The 18,371-nt window shown below is 43.4% G+C and overlaps 1 protein-coding gene across 3 annotated transcripts in view; it reads right to left on the reverse strand.

Annotated features, from left to right (window-relative positions):
- Window positions 1–18,371, reverse strand: part of Khdrbs3 (KH RNA binding domain containing, signal transduction associated 3) — a 158,119-nt gene that overhangs the window by 10,085 nt on the left and 129,663 nt on the right. The window lies entirely within an intron of this gene.

Below are 18,371 nucleotides of genomic sequence, written 5' to 3' on the forward strand. Positions count from 1 at the left end.
CCCGGGTCTGTCATTCAGAGCACTTCTATCTGGCCAATCATCCCACAGTGCATGAAAGGCAGGAGGAGTCCTCAGAGAGACAGGCTGAGAACTCTAAGCCAACAACAAAGGCTGGGTTCACAACAGGTGCTGTGGGGGATGGGGTAGGAGACAGCCAGCACTAGGCTTTCCAAAACACCGAGACAGTTTCTTGGACTCCTGTGTACTTTCCACAGGACTTGGTACTATGACGGCTGAGGGCCCTTCATTCATCTATTAAGCTGGAGGCCTGGGAGCTTCTGCTTTTTTCCATCAGCATTGCTATATTACCATCAGAGTGGCAAAAACCTCAGGCAGGGTACCTGGACAATGTGCAACAGGAGAGCAGATGAATCATCCCAGGGGAGTTACAAGACCTTTAATAGACAGGCAGGTCTAGGTTCTAATCTACCATGTCCTTGAGACAGCAAGGACAGCCTGCAATCGCCAAGACTGTGCAGATACCACAAAAAGAGTAGTACCACGTTTGAACTGTAGATGGTTCTGGTTATTTTTACAGATAGAAGCTGGGATACCGAGCCATGAATGTTTTGTGTATCTGAGGAAGAGGCTAGGTTCCATTTATCATCCCCTGAGGCTTCCTTCTTTCCCACCAATTTTGCAAGAAACTAACACCACCAATTATTTCAAGTTCTAACGACCGAGTACAGTGGAGCCTAGGTTGCACTGCATGCCTTTAGCAGCGTGGTATCTTTTGCTTGCTGTTAAGGAACACATGCTCTGGGACAAAGGTAGAGAGCTGTCAATCTAAGTTACAGGTAAGGATGTCAGGAAACAGCCTACAACCTCACTGGTAACAGCACAGCTCAGTCTATCTAATACCTTAGCTGCAGGCTATATCCACACCTCACCCCCCACCCTGTGCTTCCTCTCAATCTACAGGCTCCCCTCAGACCTCAGGGAGGTGCTGTTCCACTGAGATTCAGCTTCCTGTTACCACTCCTTCTGCTTAGAGGTGCTCTCTCACCCTCTAACCTACTTTGTACTCAAACTTGAGCCTAAATGTCACAGAAGTTCTCTCATTCATAATCAAGCTGGCTCCCATCCTAGGTGACTGTCATCATTTCTCATCCTGGCCTATACCAGAGGCTTGGCAGCAGGCATGGAGGGACATGTGAAGAAATATATATATACATAGACAGACAGACAGATAGAGACAGAGACACACACACACACACAGAGACACACACACACACAACCTGACCAGCTGACTTATTGGCAACTTCTCTTGGGCATGATCCCACCCAATCTAAAACTGCTTTTACTGTCATATGACAATGGGCCTCCCTGGAGAAGCTGAGGGGCGCTCTGCTTGCTTGCAGTAGCACCTACAATCAAGGCTCTGTGGCCATGCACAGGACAAAGGCATCTTGCTTCTTTTCCACAGCTGCTCACTGCTCCACATGCCTTTGCTCCCCTAGAGTTCACATGACCCCTTCCCACAATCAGCCCAGATGTAAGGGTCCCCAGGGACTATGGCACATAGTCTCAGTAACTGTACATAGCATTATTTTTTCTCTGGCTTCTGCTCTCTCCTCCTTCGGTAGGCCTAAGTTTCCCTGAGGCACAATGAACATTTACAATAAGAAGAATTACCTGGGAAAAAAGTGATAGACCTCCACTCCCAGAAAGACAACAAAATGTAACATCAAGCAAGAGAAGGAACAAGGCTCTTCTATATAACATACTATAGCTTTAAATGACAACGCTTCTCCTCTTAATGGCACAAACTCAGACCAGCCAAAGGTTTAAAGGCAATGCTGATGTCGTCCAACATCAGCCAAAACCCCTGTGTCTAAACCCTGGCCTCTGCCTGCAGAGTCCCTGGTAAAGTTACTCCCATGTATATGGCTGAGTGACAGTTCTGCTGGGCTGGCTAGATCCTGTAGTGTTCCTCAAGGAGCAGCCACAGAATGTGACTGCAAATGAGTCTGATCACCTTATTTTATTGTGAATAAATGGACTAATAACACCATCGAGAAACTAAATTGAAATGAATCTTGTTTTTCCTTTTCAAAGTCTGAGGTAATATTATAATGGTCCCTTAAACAAATAAACATCATGGTTCTTAAAATTTTTAATTGGTGCACAGATTAACTCAGACTGCCCTTCACAAAACTGAAAGGATTTCCTTTCCCCAGGCAACTCCCAATTGGTTATCTCAGAGCAGAGAGCAGACATGACAGACAGGCACTGAGACTAATAAACCAAGAGTGTAACAACTGGCTCCTTCATTAAATGACATCATTGGTAATAACCACCCATACAGGCTGGGAATTTATCTGTGAGGAGCACACACACACACACACACACACACACATACACACACTCAGCGTGGGGTCAGGTCATGAACATTTTCCAGTGATCAGGAAGATAAGAAAAGGCGCCATAATTTGGCCCAACGTTGGTTTGGTGATAAGACAATCTTAGTTTTGACAAGTGAAAACTTTAAATTGACATTGCTGTCACTTCACCCAGTTTCTGATTATTTATTGCACGACTGTCATCAGGCTCTGAAGCAGGAGCAGCTGTGCCCCATTCTCCTACCTGTCAGCTTCATCAGAATTGCTTCCACAGCATTTCATTTCGTGTACCTCAAATGCCTATTAACTAAAGATGTGTCCTATTTCCCATGGCTAATCTAAAAGTCATGGCACCGCAGAGGGGACACAAACACTAACAAAAGCCCATTTAAAGGCCCAACATACAATATTAATAAAAACAAACAGAAAAAAACAAGACAAACAAACAACCCCGTGAGGCTGTATAGTCCATGCTCCATCAGAGAAGGTACAGGTTAGTGCCTCCCGTACCCAGAAGTTAGGAGTGGGCTTCTCCTAGTCACCTCCCCAGACCTCTCCCTTCCTGCTCCCAGTGATGTGATCTCAGACTCTCAGCATAGGTCCTGCCTGGAGAAAGTGCCAGTAAGGTGGTGATGGGCAAGTTCACAACAGCTCCATCCGCTATACCTACTTCCTTTCATCAGTTCACTAGGAATGAGCTCGCTCATGCTTAAAACTTTTAGAACATTTCTTGCTTCCATTATCCAGATCAACAAATGAGCCTGAATACTACAAGATGGCACGATTCTCTGACCTCTTCTGAGGGAGTTGAGGGCACCAGCTGGAATATCTCATGGCTTCTGTCCTCCTTCCAGACGTAACCAGGCAGAGCATGCAGTGGACATAGACTCCAAAAGGCCAAGCCCCCATTCCCAGATCACCCCGAGTGAAGAAGAAATGCTTGACAGTCACTTCCTTTGTCCCTAGACCTGGCAGTTAGATCTTTCTGCTCATTTCTACTTTAGAGTTACTGAGCCAATCTTACTAGACTCTTGTATTTGTATCAGCAAAGGAAGCCCTCAATGTTGACATGCTCTTGCCAGCAGGCCTCAACCACCTCATCCTTCCCCCAGCTCAGTCTCTGAAACTCTTCACAAGGGGAAACTGAGGGCAGCTCTTTCCCATAGTTCTCTACGTGTTCACCGCCTGAAGCCCAAGCTGGGAGAAACGGCAAACAATCTCTGCAGTAGCGCCATGTCCCCTAACACATATGCACAACATCTCCCAGCAGATCACCAACCCTGAGGTCTACTGGTTTCATGGTCTGTATAAGTAATGCTTCCCTCTGGAGGTCCTCAGAATTCTTCTTTCCCCTTAATGAATCACCTCCCTGGCATGCCCGAGGATCGTGTCATTAAAACACTAAATAATTCTGTTTCTTAAGGTCCTCTCTCTGTGGTCTCCTCCCTTTGTTTCTGGTAGGGCAAGGCAGTCTTTGGAAGCCATCTCACCATCCCCCTGTCCCCTCAAACATTTGGCTCTGTGGAAGACAAGGTACTTCTTGGCTTTTTTCTACCACTGGTGTCACTTTGTCATAAACCTCTTAGATCTGTCAGGTTGGAGCACTGAGCTCAGATGTCAGTCCTCTTTTCTTATTTTCACGAACCCCTTGGTGATTTTACATAGCTTCTTTGAGTAAAATCTAAATATCCAAGCCTCTCAATTCTACACCATCTTTTACAGTGTTTCCTCTAAGATTTATAGTTTTGTGCTGACTGCCTTTTAACATCTAAACTTCTAACAGACACTGCAAAGTAAAAAAGACCTCCACACCACATCAGCCTTCTTAACTTACCGTAACCTCAATCTGCCCACCCAAGGGCCACTAACTCTTAACCAGAGTAAATCTATCTAGCGTGCTGAGAACAGAAAGTCTGGAGACTCCTGTGTGGCTCCACACCTTCAAGTATGCTTGCACCATGCCAGCCAGGGCTGCAGGAAGAGTGCTGCAACCCACCTCACCATGGCAACACAGATCCTTCGTCTCACTCTAGGGCACAGCACTCCAACTGATATGGACAACACTTCTTCCCCATTTCTTTTCAGTTAAGTAAGAAGGCAAGACCCGTAAGAAAGGGGTGTGTGTCTGCTCTTTTCAGTGATATGGCTCAGCTTCCTGCAGAACAACGTCCACAATAGAGAAGGTACAGCTCATTGACTGTTAGCTTAATATACTGAATGAGTGAATGAATGAATGATATCATTATAGTTGAAAGAAACTACGTACCCACACAATCTGGGAAGACACAATGTTATGAGTGGTAATGCTAAACAAGAGGCATCTATTGCCTCCTCCCGTTCTGAGGGGATGAGACAGAAAGGGTGAAAGCTTGTTACTTTGTAAGTGTAGAAGAATCTTGACAAAATCAAATTAGATCCTGAGTAGAATCAGGCATTCACAAAAACACAAACGCTACTTTTGTGTGTGCTAGACACTGAGCTGAGAATTCAGACAAAGAAACAGGGTGTGGAATCTGCCCCTGTCAGCAGCACAGGCCTATGGATGTCCCACACAGCTTCCTCTTCTGAGGTGGGAAGGGAAAGCGAAGACTATTCAACACAGAGGAGAGGAGCTGGGGGAAAGCAGGAAGGGTGAATGGGGTCAAACTTCAAAGTGTTTCTTGGGTGGACTCTTGAAAGCTAGTTCCTAATTTACCTACTATACGGAAGGCATCGGTGCCTAATATATAACTATGTACTTAATTTATAATCATATTATATACACCATATATCAGACTCTGCTTCACAAACCTCTGAAGTAGATTATATTAATTTCTTTTTATTCTTCAAAAGTGTCGCTGTCTGAGGTTAACCTTACTGTGCAAGAATGACCATGAGAAGACCGAGGCTGGAAGGTCAGTTGGGTCAGCCTGATGCTCACAGCAGGCTGCATCCCTCATACCTGCAAAGCTGTGGAGTCTGGCAAGTACCCTTTGGCTAGCTTGCTTGTTGCTAGCAGTTTTTCACCTCCTCTCTGACATACAGAACACATGGCCAGCCTGCTTCTTTGGCAGCTGTCAGGCCCTTTGCAGCGAGTAGAAAAACTACCTTTGTCTTTAGAAGTCTTTCTTTCTTCTTTCTAAAAATTCTTGTCCCTGCCTTAGTTTCTTTCTTAGTGTTGCTGTGATGAAATACACTGACAAGGGCAATTTAAGGGAAAAAGGATTCATATGGATTCTGGTTAAGGATGTATGGTCCATCATAGAAACATGGTCAGAGCAGTCAGGAAACAGGGATCGATGCAAGCTAATTCTCAGCTTCATTTGTGCAGCTCATATAGTCTTGAGTCCCTGGTCTACCATTACGATGGGTCTTCCCATTTCAAAGTGATATGGGACAGCATCCCTAGAGAGGCCCATTTTGCAGGTGACCCTAGATGCTAGCCGACAACTATATATCCCCTTACTGTGCTTTCCTCCTCTGTAGTCTGCTGGGCGCCTTCTGAAGTGGGAGGCTGAATCCATCTCTTGGCCTCTGTATCTTTTTTTTTTTCCCCTAATGCTTTTTTTAGCTTTACCATTTCCATCCCACTTCAGAGCTGGTTTGGCCATTATGGGGCATGTCTTCTTATCCACATGGATATTAATTACAAAATCATCCATTCTATGAGAATTCTCTCAAGGTATGCCATTTTTAGTATGCTGAGTCTGGTGTTTCAAAAAAGCTTTGCAAATGTTGGCAATGCAAGAATTCTTGCTTCTCAGACTCTCAGCTTGCTTGTCTGTCAATAAAACACCCATCTACACACATGCACATACTCACTCACACACCCTTACTTAAAATACAATCTTGTGGTAGAAAGGGGTCAGAGTGCTAGATATTCAAATTACTTATCTGTTGGGGGGGGTTGTCATGGTTCTCCTGGAGCATGGTGCTGCCAGGTCTTACGCAGACACTACTGCTCTGCATTGGTGGGCACCGGAGACCAAGCCAGGCAGACACTGCTTCAGAAGCAGCTCTTGGAAGCAGCAGAGAAGACTCCCTCAACCCTGGCCGCCTGTGTGAGGGCTCCTCCCCAGCTGCTCACTCTTTATAGTACCTGCTATTGAATATGGTTTTGCCGCCCCTTGCCCCACCCCATGGGTTTATGTTTCCTCACTCTTTCTTTGGGCATCTTTTAAGCCTTTCTGAGAGTTCATGGGGTAAGATTCAAGGAAGGGGGTGGTGGTGGGTGGAACGGATGTATAGTTTGATTCAGCTCTGTGTTTTTCTTTTTAGTCCGTTTAATTTACTAATCATTTGAGTCCTAATTCTGCAAGTCTGCGAAGGAGGACACACTGTTTAATCATCAGACCAATGTGACAGGTGACAAATGCCTTGCCATCACACTGCTCCCCGTGATTACATCATGCATCAGAACTCCAGAATCAGGGATCCTGGCAGTTGGACAAGAGCATGGGGACTGGAAGCGATCTGTACCCCAATGAAATCTCAGTGATCTCTGTAGCTATCCCTTGCTCCTGTTGTTCTGACAGCTTTGGGCAGTAGCACTGCTGCTTGCCCTTTCAAGGTCAGATGACCAAGCACTACTTCTTTGGAATAGAGTTTACAAGGCTGATTTTCCAATTATTCAATTTGTCTCTTTAAGGAAAATCTTTCTGAATATATTATCATCAAATAATAAGATTTAAGGTAATACTTGATAAATTCTTATTATGTGACATAGGCAATTGATCTAGAGCAACTTCCCTGATCAGTATTTCTATTCTACTAAGAGTCATTAATCCTTACAATAACAATGAAAAATTTCTATAGATAAAGCAGAATAAATGAAAAGTAATATTTCAAATGAAATTTTGGGAGTATTCTTATTTTTCCATTATCACAGATAAGTGAAGATCTGAAATTCCTTAAGGGTAAATAGCTTAAAAAATTTCAATCTACTTTCAATAAGAGCCTTCCTTACCTAAGAGTTCTTTCATAATATTTAATGGTATTTCCTCAGGAGGACATTGAATAAAAAGCCACAAAATCAGGTTGTAACAGTTGATGGAAGTGGCTCTAAGTGAAGTCAGGCCGGCCTACTCACCCCAGCTATGCTGCCTCTTGGCCTTTCCTGGCTCTCCGCTCACCTGCATTCCCACAGGGACCCTGCACCTCAGGGCTAATGGCACCTACTGTGGGGAAGGAGATGGCACTGGCCTTACTTACTACAGCTACTTTCAAGTGAGACTGGGGAATGCTATCCCTCTATACTGGAGGATTCCCACTGCTCCCGGTGACAGACTAGCTCAGCCTGAGAGGAGAATCCATTTCTTGAGAAGTGTGCACATGTAGAACACAATTTAGACAAATTGCCCCACCCTGGTGCTGCTTGACCCAGGGATGCTCCATCTTTCTCCCACAGATTACTGTTACATCTTTTAAATGGCTCAGAGCCTCAGCTTTCAATGTGTGTCCTGGGAACCCCCAGGATTCATGAAGTCAAAATGTTGTCACGATAATAAAAACTCGAGATGCTATTTGTTTTTTCCACCCTGCTGACATTGACACCAAACCACGTGGGTAAACTCATAGTGCTTTACCAATAATTAAGACAGTGCTAGCAAAGCACACCCTGCCTTGAAAAAAAGCAAGTCGCTGAGTCTGAGCACTGTCAGCCCTGAAGTCCTTTCTAATTAGGAAAGGCACAGTGTTTTTTATCGTCGTAATGCTTCTGCACACGTAACAGACAAGAGTACTCCATCAGCATAATACACCTGCATGGGGAAGGGGATTCTTGCTTTCCTGCAAGCTCTCTTTATTTCCAGTCTAAAACTGAATCTACAGCATTTCCACTGTATGCCAGCAATTTAAATAATGTTCAATTGAAAAGGCCAGGACAAGTTTATAGGCTAATCAGGAAATCCCCCTGACTCTATGAGAATGGTGCAGTAGCTCTATCGGGTCAGGAAAATTGAAGGTCCAGTTTCCTGAATTACACACCTTTCAGAACTGTTAAATCTGGCTGGGAGATATCACATCGCTCAGAACATCCACTGTGGGACTGATGGGAGGTGCGGGGGGGGGGGGAGTAAAAGAAACTGTCAAACAATTTTAATGTTGTTCTTAAGATACAAAATAAAATTTGGTAAAAGTGATAAATAAGAAGTAGGTAACTTGGGCATGTTAGGCAAGCAGCCTACCACTAAATTTCATTCTTACTGTTACATCACATCTTTTAAATGGCTCTTTAAAAGATGTAACTTTTAAAGAACTTACTCTTATACTCCAAAAATAAGGAACTTAAAAAAATCATGATATTTAATCTGTTTTACTCATTTTACAATATAATGGAAAATGACAGATGAGAAAAATCCTTCTCTTTCAATAATAAGTAGTAACTGAACACACACACACACACACACACAAACACACACGAGAGAGAGAGAGAGAGAGAGAGAGAGAGAGAGTTGGTTGGAGAGATGATCCGATGATCCTTTTGCTGTTCTTGCAAAGGACCCGAGTTTGGTTCCCATATTGGGTAGAGACTGGGAAAAGCTAACAGCTCCCACCCCAGGGGATCCAATGCCTTCTTTAGGTCTTCATGGGTACCTGCACTCATGTGCATATATTCACATATACACAAACATATAATTTACATGCAAATAAAGTCTTTGAAATATTCAACTGATTATATTGAAATATTTAATAGTAATTTTATTTTATAAAGCTGAGAGGTATTAAAATATAAATTTTAACACGGCATTAATGTCAGTTTATATACATTAATTTCTATGAAAAAAAGTCCACTTTTCATAAGTTGTTGAGTTATTACTCCAGAAAAACAATATGACGTGCTCTAGTCACGTTCAGGATTTCTCAATACTTTAGGAACTGAACAGGGCTGGGGAGGGGGCTCAATGTGTAAGGAGTACTTGCTACACTGACACAAGACACAGGCCCAGGCACCAGAACCCATGTGAAGGGGATCACAACTCCCTGTGCATCCATCTGAACCTCTTTTGGCTTCCTTGGGTACCTGCCCTCACCTGAATATATCCAAACAAACACAGGCACACAGAGACACTGACACACTTACTGACACACACAGAAATACACACACACACACACACACACACACACACACGCACGCACGCACGCACGCACGCATGCACGCACACACACAGACAGACACACACACACCATACTTCGAAATTCTTTTAAGTTCAATCCCTAGTTCACAAACTAGAAAAATGTGGACTTGATAGATGAGACTTTGAGTAACGAAACTAGGTAACTGTGGAGCCAGGATGAGACTGAAGATCCCTGTCAATGAATAAGCTCAGAGCCTTATATTCCCCAACTTAGTAATACCTGACTTTCCAGACACTTCCCCAGAATGCCCAGAAGTTTAGTCTAGGGTCCTAACTCAGACAAGGTGCAAATGGCAGCAGGATGCCCTCCTGCACAAGCTTTCCAACCCCAGGGTTTAGCCCATACACCCACCAAGGTACTACATGTGCTGGCGTTGGTCCCACATCACATGGATTGATCATACTACCACTATATGTGTAGACACAGGGACCTCAAAAGCTGTTTCTGCCTATAACTACTCCACCATAGTAGCCAGACCCCAGGGATACTGTTAGCCTTTCCCAATCTTGTTTAGAGTTTCTATAAATTGTGCCTTACTGTTGCAAATGAGTAGGTTTACTTGGATGAAGCTGTCATGAGCTTGACAAGTGGAAGGGGATGGACCATGGTTAGAGCACATGCTCTCAGAACCCAAGGGAATCCCCAAAGTCCATGCTGGTCATTGCTGTTCTGCTATGCCTCAGACCAGCACCTGCCCATCTCACAGCTACATGTTTCACACAGCTGCGGAAGGATGAAGTATGGCTGTTATATTATTAGGTGTAAAGCACTCAGGAGCAAAGGCGATCATTATGGAGAACTGCACTGCTAAGGGCTAGCATTGCCACGGTTTGGCTTAAAGTCTCTGTCGGGACTGGATCCTGTTCTCCCTGTTGGAAGCAGCACCATTTTGGGTAGGCAGCTCCGTCTTCGGAGAGTCAACTTCTAGAAGTGTCTCAGTCATAAAACATGCTCAATCAAGGACAGAAAGGAAGGATGCTTAAATGAAGAAAGTGGCTTGTAATGCTTCATAAGTTACCACTGCAGCTGTGGCTTAGATGACAGGCTGATGACGAACGGGGAGTAATTAGAGTTCACACATGCAAAGTACTTTCACTGGCCTGCCATTATATACAAAATAAATGCCGGCTGTTGTTCCTAACCTGATTGTTATAATTAAGGTTGTAAAGCCTCATTTCAGATGTAATAATCACTTTGTCTAATAAAAATGTTTTAAATGCCAATCAAAGATACCAGTTGCCTCCTACAGCCCCTTTCTACTGGGAAACACTTTAAGTGTCACCTGCGCTATAAATGATATGAACATGCTGGCTAGTGCACTGTCAAATCAGAGAGAAGAAATTGATCTAGGAGGGTCATGTGGCCTACCCACGGGCATTCAGGCTACACCATCTTAAATCAGTGAATAGAAATGATTATTTTCAAAGACTTGCAGATATTAAGCCTGGATCACTTGTTACAGCAACATAGCATTGGAGAATGCTAGAAGGTTTCACTTTCCGTTTAAAGTTCATCTCCCCAGAGAGCCTCCAAATCGTTTTTACTCTCCTCTGTTCACCACAGGGACCAAAGAACCAGCTTACACACTGCAAGACATGTGCCTCAGAGAACATCAAGAACCTGTGTCCACGGTTCCTATCTTAATGGAGGACCATCTGTAACCACAACTGTCTGAAATGATCTAGAATCACCCCCAAAGACAACCCTGCTGACACAGCTGTGAGACAGCCTGTAAACTAGGTTAGCCAGAGTAAAAAGACTGAGCGTCAATGAAGGCAGTGACATTCCACTGAGATGGGGTCAAGAATGAATACAAAGGCAAGCTAGCATCCACACCCATCATTCTCTACTTCCTGACTGTGTATGTCCTGTGGTCAGCTGCCGTGCCTTCCCCCCAAACAATGAGACAGAGTAACCCACACGTTGCTTTTGTCAGGATATTTTATGACAGAAACAGGAACATAACTTATACATGTGGAATGCGGTGTAGTCATGGAAGATGATGCACTGTGCTAGGCCTTATATACACACGGTTGTTCCCAGTGATTTGGCTATTTGGCTGTGCGAGATGTTCTTTATGGCTCTTCAGCATCCTCTTTATTCCAAGCTTGTTGAATTGATATATAGCACCTACTATGTGCCTACCTTGGGAATGCAGCAGCAAATACAACTCTGTCTTTGAAATGAAACGTGTCTAACGTCTAGTCCCCCATACAAATCAAACAGGTGGGTATGCCCAGTGTGGTGCTGTAAAGCCTGGGAGCTCAGAGTTGTGCAGATCACGGAAGGGAAGGTTGCCCAAGCAGTTTTAGGAGACACAGAAAGATTTCTAGGAAGAAGAGGAAAGGTCTGCATTGGCAAAGTAATAAACAAGCTAGACAAAGAGGAAAAAAGTATGCTAGCTAAAGACTTACAATCTGACAGAGGATGAGGAAGCAGTTTCAGAGACACAAAGTGATCTATTCACGGCCTGTGGCAAGGCTACCACAAGTTGGGAAAAAGCCCAGCTACTCTGACTTGCTTTTCACCAACATCTAATTTAACCATCAATCATGGCAGTGTAATCTGTAATACATCGGAGTGCTTTAAAAAGAAGGCATGTCACTTTGGCTGACAAAGGAGATTACAGGAATTAAAAATCTCATCATCAAATCTATCAGAAAAAGCCAGAGACACAGCCAAGGTGCAGGAAGCAGCCCCCTCTGGGTCACATACCCATGAAACCAGGCACTCAATTGCTTCTTTCAGATAGGTAGACACTCCTTTGCTCTGAGAACACTTTTATCTTAGCAAATGAAATAAGTTCATTTATATGTCAAGGGAGAAAACCAGCAAGATAGGCTGCCTGTTAACATGCATTTTTTCTTTATTGAAAGGTTTGTTTTTATTATACTAGAGTGAATATTCTGCTTGCATGTATATATGTGTATTACATATGTATGTACCTGGAACCTTTGGGGGCTAAAACAGGGCACCAAATTTCCTGGTGTTATAGGTGGCTGTAAGCTGCTGTGTGGTTGCTCACACTGTGTCTGTGCCACTTCCATAACTGACCAGTGCTCTTTAACCAGAGTCAGCTCTGCACCTGCACTTCTTCCTAATCAGTGAACTCCTGACAGCTGAACTAGGGACTGCGGATGGGAGCCAGTGATAACACATCTGCCCAGTCCTCGGCTACTTGGCTCCTGTTATAGAGGAAGTAGTCATGGAGACAGGAAAACGCAAGGAGGGGAGCTTCCAGGAAGCGTCCTAACGGAAGGCTGATTTGCCTCGAAGAGGGATGGACAAGAATATCTGAAGCCTAGACTTCAAGCTTCAAAATGTCCTCTCACTAGCCAGGAACTGCTTTCCACTCTGCTTCATAAATAAATAAACAAAACCTTATTGTGCTGATTCATGGTAACACAGCTCAAAAGATCTGAGAGAAGGGTATGGGTATGCCTCAGTCCTGACCCAGAGACCACAGCCACCCTTCCTACTGGGACAGAAGAGTCCTGTACTCTCTACCTAAAGGATGCAGATCAAGTCATATAATTGGAAAAATTATTTTTACCTAGATTACCAGGAAAAAAATCATGTAAAAGGATAACAATCTTTGGTTGGTAAGGACCCCAACTGCCAGGTACCACTGGTGACCCCTACACAGAAATCTAGCAATGTGCCCTCTGTGAGTTTCACAGACCACAGACATCACCACTGTGATGCTAGGCAATGCCTTGTGGACATCCTACACAACCGGGTCTTCATCTTAAACTGGTGTTTTCCATCTTACTGTACCCACATCCGAAGAAGAGATCAAGGGAACAGTTACCACAAAACAGGCTTGGAAGGTAAAGGAAGAAACCAGGCTTCAGTTTTCTTTGTGAGCATTTAGGTAAAGTTCTACTTTCTCATTAGGAACAATGTTTGGCAAAGTTCATTTTTCTTGAGAGTGCTACAAACTCTAAGTGAAACAGAAAGGTTGCTCAGAGACACTGTTGACAGTATCATAGCAGTATTCTCTCCCTGGAAATACTGTATCACATGATCTATTCAGCCAACATGCAGTGATGCCTGAGAGTGAAGTGTTTCTACATCATGACACAGAACTAATAATAACAAGAGTGGATATCATCTCATACTTGCTGCAACTCACTGTCATTCCCGTCATGTGCAGGAAAAGATGAACTGTTCTACCATCCCAGCAGTTAAATATATGAATTCAGAGGAACACTGCTCAGCTGCTCATGTCCACAGCCAATGGCAGAGCCAGTACCTACAACTGACCTTTCTGCACACAGCAGTCAAGCCCCACACAGGATTTTCTAGGTAGAAGCAACAAAAAGACGTAAGGTGGAGAAATGTGGCATGTGGACCCCAGAGGAGGAGAGCATGGGACAGGGTTCAAGACTTGTTCTGGAGGAGCAGGAGGTTGATGGGTTAAGAATGAGCTTCACAAGAATGAACAGAGTATATGTTCAAGTTCCAAAACCATAAAATAATTTTTGAGGCAACATCAAAGGAGCCGAGGGAGGGCCTGCACGTGCTCTCTCTCTGTGGCATAAAGGAGATCAAGGTTGAATGTGTACCAAGTCTATTTGTGTATTTCCAGTTGTGTTAGTTATCCACATCAATGTGCAGTGGGTGGTGGGTGCACTCTTGGCACTGAGATCTGTGGCTGTTGCTAGCATCAAAAACACTTTATCAATGTCTTATAGCGGGTTCACAGTGTTCTACTGGCTCACTGGTCAATCTCTGAATGTGTTTTTACTGTCAATCCTTCTATCTGCTCTGTTAGAAAAACCACAAAGTAGCCTGCAGTTTTGATGTAATGATTTTACAGATAGCATGACATGAAATAATATCTTCTCTTAAAATCCAAGCCCATGAGTTATCTCCATTTAATAGATGCCATTATACTATGCAATCAATGTTAATGACTGTCAGTACAGAACAAGGTGAAGTTTTACCAAACCTATCCCTAAGAAACTTGCCATATTCCCAGTGAGAATTCTAAACAGCACTCCAGTTGAAAACAACTGGGCTCCTCTGTCTTCTCTTCCTCCCTCTTTCAAAAGTATGACTCCCTATATAACACAAACATTTCAAAATCTCTATTCAGTGTGGCCCATCTTTGAACTTGTGATCTTCCTGACTTACTCACCCATATACTGGGGCTTGCAAGCATGTATCACCACTGTGCATGGCAATGCCTGGAAAGTTTCTTCAAAGGTTAAACACAAATCATCGTTTAATGTAGTGATTTCAATGCCTCTGTTATCTACAAACAAGTCCACACAAAGACCTGAGCAGAGATGCTCACAGTAGCATTATCCAATGACAGCAAGCACGGGGCCCAGACTGCTAACCACTATTAAATGGGTAGGCCAAAAGTGGTATACCAATAATGTGGCCTATTACTCAGAAGAAGAAAAAAAAGTGATTCCTGCAAGTGTGCCATGTATAAGATCACACGGTGGGTGTGGTTATGTGTGTATGGAACATTCAGAGGAGTGAAAACTACAGACATAAGAGTAAGACATAAGAGGCTGTCTGGGGCCGAGGCTGTGGAAGGGATATGAAAAACAGGTATAAAGGAGATAATTGGAGGGATAAAAATGTTCCAGTGACTCAGAAACTGTACATATAAGATAACCACAATTTCAACTTAAATGCTGGGTTTTATGTCATGTTAAAAGAATACGCTCCATGTATGACCTATACTTGTATGAAAATGTCCTTAAGTAGCCAACCATGTACACTGAGTACATTCAATGAAAATTAAAACGTATTTAAAAATGATTTTAAAAGTTTAGGGCTGAAAAAATAGTCAAGAGTTAAAAGCACTGGCTGCTATTCCAGGAGTCCCAGGTTCAATTTCTAGCACCCACATGGTGGCTCACAACCATCTATAATTCCAGTCCCAGGACATCCACCATCCATGTCTGGCCTCTGGTGGTCTCTAAGCATTCATGTGATACACAGACAAACCTGTAGGCAAAACACCCACACACAAAAATTAATGAAGAATATGTTTAAAAACCATTTCTAAGATTTAGTTTTTGGTGCTGCTAATGTGCTTTCTTTGAAGTGCTAAGATATTAATAGTTGATACACAGAAATATGTAACTTGTATACTTTGTATTATACAACCAAATTAATGGTCAGTTCCAGTAACTTTTCAACAAATCTTTCACTAATTTCAGTCAGGCAAGGCCTTGGCAATTAGGCCATCCTTCCCAGTCTGGTCTGCTCTAGTCTGTGTGTCTATGTGGGGCATTGGGCTATGCACAGACAGGCTGGTCTCCAGTTGAGCTGAGGTCTGAACCCTGAAGGGTGATAATTCACCTTCATGACAAGGTAGGCGTTCCCTTATGCTCCTGGAACTCTGGCCCCTGCCTAAGTTACAGCCCCCCACAGCCCCCACAAGAGAAGCATGGCTATGGCCCAAGGTTCTGACCTTCAGGCTAAACTCCTCCCCTCCCCAGTTACCTAGCAACAGTAAAGACCATAAAAAGGGCTGTTCAGCACCACCTTGCTTTCTTACTTCTTCTCTCTTACTTGTCTCACTATTACCCCTCACTCTCACCCTCTCCTCTCTCCCTCTTACTCTCTTTCTCTCTAGCCTCCCCCCCCCTCTCTTCTACCTTCTCTCTTTCCTCCTGCCTTTCTACAATAAAGCTCTAAAACCATAGAGAGTCTCTGCTCATCAAGATCTGCTGCACTCACTCTCTTCCCTCCTCCCTCTCTCCCATAACCCCAGTGGCTTTAGTACAGTAGCTCCGGGGCTCCCAGGTAGGGCTGCCCCTTTGCCAGCCCCAGAAGAGTGGGTCAGAGGCTTAGTTGCCCATCCGGGGATCAGTGGATGGTAGATAGAAGCTCTCTCACCCCTGACTGACCAGAGCATAGGTGGAACTCTGGCAGGGTATAGGTCTTCCCCTTCCCCCTCTTCCCCAGGGGGAAGAGTTCCCAACATGAATACTCTCTCCTGTCCTCACCATGCTGGAAGGCCCTCAGCACCACAGGGAACAATTGGCATACTTTGCATTGTACTTGGCAGGAAAGGAGAAGGTACTGCACATATAATATTTCACTTTGCTGGTTTTTAAAAAAATAACTTACATTTTTTCTTGGAAACAAATTTTATCAAGTTAATGGCAATTACCTTTTAATTCTTATTTGTCCTCATTTCTACATGGCACTGTCAATGAACACCAAGTTGTGTCAAGTAGATTTCACCATCTGTGGAAATGATCATGTGATCATTTATTGTGGTGAAGTACAGGAGTCTTATTTTATTCAACTCTTTTAGTAATGAGGTTAATTTGTTTACAAAGATAAACCTTTGTCTTCATACACTACTACACTTGATTTGATATTTTGGCAAATGAGGTTTACATGCATAAGTAACTAACTACCTGTGCAAGTTGTCATGTATAAGTGACTACCACCTATAGTTATTTGGGTTTGTTTTTTCTTGTAATGCCTCTTTCTGATGTGAGGATCAGGTTTGGTACAGTGGCCTCAGAAAATAAGCTAGAAACCTGTCCTTACTCTTCCATGTCCTAAAGAAATGCATAACATCAGACTGGATTTTCTCAAAGCCTGATGGGATTGCTGGCAAGCCACCTGACTGGAGTTTCCTTTTGGTATTCTTGCTGGTATCACATCCCCTATTAGAATTCCCAGTCTGTGCTGTGCTCCTACATGTTCTGTCACATGTAGCTGTCCATCCTGTAAGCTCATGCACAGACCAAACATAGAGCAGAGCTACATTAGTGATGCTGACGTACATCTTTCTGTTCTTTGTAAACACACTTTTTAATTAATCAGTAGTTGTGCTAGCTTCTTCAGGCAAACAGTTTTCATTCATGCTAAGTTCCTGGATCTGCCGTTGAGAAAAGAACATGTGTTTCCTGTCTTTCTGGGATGAGTCATTTCCCAGAAGTCATTCCCCTCTTAATGTTACACTTCCCAGATTTCATCTGCTGGTAAGAATATGAGCACAAATGAGGAACTCACATATAAAAAGAAGTCTTCATCGTGTCCCATCATGTAGCTATTCCAAAATCTGGGTTCTCCATCAACTATACCAGAATCAATAGGTAGAAATATTACTGGAACTATCTTGAGAGTTGGTCTCAGAAGGCCTTAATCCTGCCTAATTGAAAATTTCTCATTGTGGTTTGGAGATTCAGCTGAAATCCTTTTCCTTCTGCTAGCTTCACCACCTTCAAATATATTTACAAAGTACTTGGTTTTTATAGTTATGGATACATAACTAAGAGGATCAGTTCTAGAATCTTTAGGGTGTGGTAATCTCACACCCCTAAAAACTGGAGAACTGGAGCAGTTATAAAAGTGTTACTCAGTGGTCAAGGCAAAAATGAAAGAAGAAAACAGAAAAAGAAGAAAAAGAAGTAGGGAGGAGGGAAGAGGAAGAATGGAAAGGAAGAGGAGGGGAAGGAGGAGGAGGAAGAAGAAAAGGAGAAGGAAGAGGAAGAAGAGGAGGAGGAAGAAGAGGAGAAAGAAAAGCCCGTTCTTTCTATTTCTAAGTGGGAAATGTTCACTGTTTAGTGTGCCCTGAAACCCCAGATAATCTGGAGCCCAGAAGATCACTAAGCTTGGTTGACTTCTCTGGTTGGCTGGTTGGCTGATTTGGAGGCATTTGGCCTGCAACAATGCAAAGTATACTAATTTCTCACCCAAATGGGTGTTTCCAGCCTTTTCCTATAGCCCTTTTTGTTGAAAATTGTGGTTTCTGGAATTTATCTTTTAGAATCTCATTATCCCGAATTTTAAACTTTCAGGACTGTGATGTAGGGGGATTTTGACCCAAATAGGTATTAATATGTGGGATTAAGGTGTTCAGGACTGTGTGTTTAAAATCATGACTGACACTAACAATCAAATAGTATATGTTGTCCTGCTCCA

This window comes from Mus caroli, unplaced genomic scaffold (genome assembly GCF_978045245.1).
Source record: "Mus caroli unplaced genomic scaffold, Mus_caroli_1 scaffold_16, whole genome shotgun sequence".
Taxonomy (NCBI): Eukaryota; Metazoa; Chordata; class Mammalia; order Rodentia; family Muridae; genus Mus; species Mus caroli.